The 3,709-nt window shown below is 31.2% G+C and overlaps 1 non-coding gene across 1 annotated transcript; it reads right to left on the bottom strand.

The window, feature by feature from the left end:
- Positions 1-3,275: 3,275 nt before the first annotated feature.
- Positions 3,276-3,348, bottom strand: TRNAV-UAC (transfer RNA valine (anticodon UAC)). Its single transcript has one exon. It is a non-coding gene; the product is annotated as a tRNA-Val (tRNA).
- Between the last annotated feature and the right edge of the window lie 361 nt (positions 3,349-3,709).

Below are 3,709 nucleotides of genomic sequence, written 5' to 3'. Positions count from 1 at the left end.
AGTAACTTTAGGGGTAAAACGGTAAATTGACCCAGCTCTAGTTACGAACAACCTGTGCAGGATCGACTTACCAATCATGGTTATATCAAATAGACAGAAATATATCTATAGTGAGGGGAGTGCAACTACTAGGCTATAGTGGACTGTCCTAGTAGTTAACGAATGTTGGTTAACAAGGTTAATGAGTTTAACCGGTTAATCTTGGATCGTTGGAGCCAATGATCTATAGGTCCATTAGGTCCCTCTGCTAGCTCATATCGGACATAGAACAGTGTGACGAGTGAGTTCGAAGTGTTCGAATTCAAATTAGGGAATATGCGCTACATATATACGATATATTTAACCGCATTTTTGTTTTATTTACGAATTAAACAAAAAGAGAGAATCTGAGATATTTAAATAAGATTTAAATATCTTAATTAATTATGTGTTGGAATTGATTGGGATTGGCATTTGAGTTAATATTAAATATTAATTAAATAGTTTAATGGAAAAATGAAGAAAGTCAAAATGTTGACTTCATTTAATGGAAAAATCCATGTTAGTGACAAACATAACTCTTTAAATAGAGTGATCATCGTACATGGAAGATCTTCTTCTTCTTGGTGAAAAACCTTGAGAAAAACCTCTCACAAACACTCTCTTCACATATACAAAATCCCTCCCAAGTTTAGTCATTCACCGGATTCCACAATCCCGTTCTAAGGCTAGAGGATAGTGGAGAAGACACTAGTGGTGGTTTGAAACCGGTTCGTGAGGAAAAAGAAGTTTGAACTATAAAAGGTTAGTATCTAAACTCATTAAGTTTTAATACTTATGAACATGCTAGTTATTTACTATAATTGATGTTCTAAAAGTGCCTAAGATCCAAATTGCTTCCGCATGTGTTATATTAACACCATCAGATTTCATATGTTGTTACTGCTTGGTCATTATCAACTATAACTTCCAATTAAATTTTGACACCATTGACTGTATTATTCTTGACTTAGTTATATGTTTATTTTAATACAGAATTGGTATGATTTACCCCGCATGGAATATGAATGTTCATTAATATATTGATAGTGTTCAGATTAGTAAGGTTTGTACCCTAAATAGATTCAAATGAAAACGACCAAGAAAACTTGATAGACGATAACATCTTATAGTCTGCTAGAGATATTAAAAGTGGTAGTGTCGAAAGGAAATTTCATCACTACGAAGTAGGTAAATATGAAATTTAAATATCGGTGTGAACAAAAAAAAAAAAAAAAAAAAAAAAAGAGCTAACACAGTAAAAGTTGAAACATTGTATACCTAAACTGATTTATGAATGACTTTAATGTGAGCTAAGCTCAGGAAGTCGTGAGATGTAGAAAACCTCCCTGCCTAACACTAATTGAAAATTTTTAAAGTTACAATCGAGCCACATTGTGGATGAGATATTATGATCATGGTCAAAGTTTTATAAATATTTATAAACATGGATTGGAGTTTGAGATTTTTAAGATATCTTAAATTTAGGAATGATTTAAGATTGATTTGGGAGGAGTCACAATATTAAAAAAATATAAAATATAAAAAAGCCCACGTTGGTTATGTTGCCTTTTCATATAACGAATGAAAAAATTTTTAAATGAGACCTTGAAGACATATGGACAAAAAAGTGCATTATTGGACCTTTAGCTAGGCTTAAAAGAAATTGACTAGGAGGACAATGTAATGAAGGAAACTGATTAAACTATTGATCTTGTTGACAGAAGAAAGCCGTCATTGAGGTTGAGGTAAGTATTTAAGTTCTCCAACATTAATGTCCACATGAATGTTGATTTCAATGCGCCTAAACCACAATCATACTAAATGGATTCTATTTTTCATGAAATTTTAGGAGAAGACTCAATATGATATGATAAGGTTATGTATGAAATTTGATAATAATTAGATTATGATAAAAGGCTAAACCAAGGGTAGGTGTAAAATGACTAAAATTCCCCTATAATTATATATAGCTGGCTTAGGAGTAAAGTGACCCCTAAATGACATTTAATTGAATGAGACTTATGTTACATGGCCATTAAAATATGTTGAGGATTTAAACCAAGATTTGCAGTGGTAAATAACCAAAATATCCCTATAAGAATTCTAAGATGTTTTCAAGATCTTAAATACTCAAAATACTACGAAAATTTATGAGACTCGTTTACAATATAAGGGTAAGTATGAAAGATTTTAAGGAGATTATAACAACTTAGGGATATGAGCTAAGAGAAAAAGTATGTAACTAACCCTCAAGACACTTGATAAGAAATCAAGGTTTTTATGAGTACCAAGTGACAAGATACTTATAAAGATTTATGCATGTAGAAAAATATTTATGACGCATATGGATTAAGGTGTACTTGTTAAGAAATTTTCTTTAGTTGTACTTCAAGACTTAACAAAAAACTCTTGAACGAGAACCCGAGATATTTTAAAGACCTCCCGATGAGTAGTGCAATATGGTCTTACGACAATGACTACATCGTAGGAAACGTATGAACACCTAGGTGTAGGTACTTAAACTATGTCACAAGGAACCCGTGAATCCTTGGACATAGGTATGTAAATTGTATCGCACCAAACACATGAAGCTTTGGATGCAAGTATTAAGACTATGTCATGGGGAATGCATGAAGCCTCGTGCAGTTATTTATTAAATATAAGGAATAAATTAAGGTAACAAAAGTCAAGAGATAGGAGTTCAAGAAAGTTCTCTTAAGGATAGGAGTTGAAGAAAGATAATGTTTCAAAGATTTTCTTTAAGTTTCAATGTGGTAGTTAAGAGTGACTGTGAGGTCTTTTAACTCATTAATGCCCACAACTTGTATAATTTAATGAACTAGATCTTCGAGAACGTTCTTAAACTAGTTTGTAATGCTCTAAATAAATTCTAAAGGGAGTAACATGTCATGCTCTAAATAAATTCTAAAGGGAGTAACATGTCAAACTCTTAAAAAGTTCTTAGTGAGCGTGGTAGTTAAGAGTGACTGTGAGGTCTTTTAACTCATTAATGCCCACAACTTGTATAATTTAATGAACTAGATCTTCGAGAACGTTCTTAAACTAGTTTGTAATGCTCTAAATAAATTCTAAAGGGAGTAACATGTCATGCTCTAAATAAATTCTAATGGGAGTAACATGTCAAACTCTTAAAAAGTTCTTAGTGAGCGTTACACAAATTTCTCAGAGTATGAGTCTTGGATGAACAAAAATGTTTCCCATCCGAAAACTACACCATTGCAAGCAAAGAAGCATGTTGTTGCCCAGGATTGAACTGGAGACCTTTAGTGTGTAAGACTAACGTGATAACCACTACACCACAACAACAAGTTGTCCATGATGTCCATGATCCAAAAAATAGTTAATAATTATAAATTTTAATGTTTAAACAAAATATCCTTAGAACCTCCCAAGGTTTCATCAATATTATTCAAAAAAAAAAAAAAAAATCTTGAAATATATCTTTTACTTTTCAAATAAATAAATAAAAATAAAAAATAAGTTTATTGTTAGTGAGATGAAACCGTTAATATCTTGTTTGAAAATACAATTCAACTTTTAAACGTTTAGTTAATACTCATAATTTTAAAAAGAAAAAAAAATTCAAAAATACTCTTAAATCACTTTTCTCTTCAATTTTGTCTGTAACTCTCTCATTTATGAACATTTCCCAATATGAATATAATAC

Source organism: Cucurbita pepo, chromosome 9 (genome assembly GCF_057944985.1).
Source record: "Cucurbita pepo subsp. pepo isolate OVF chromosome 9, ASM5794498v1, whole genome shotgun sequence".
Taxonomy (NCBI): domain Eukaryota; kingdom Viridiplantae; phylum Streptophyta; class Magnoliopsida; order Cucurbitales; family Cucurbitaceae; genus Cucurbita; species Cucurbita pepo.
This window is presented reverse-complemented; position numbering and strand designations above follow the sequence as displayed.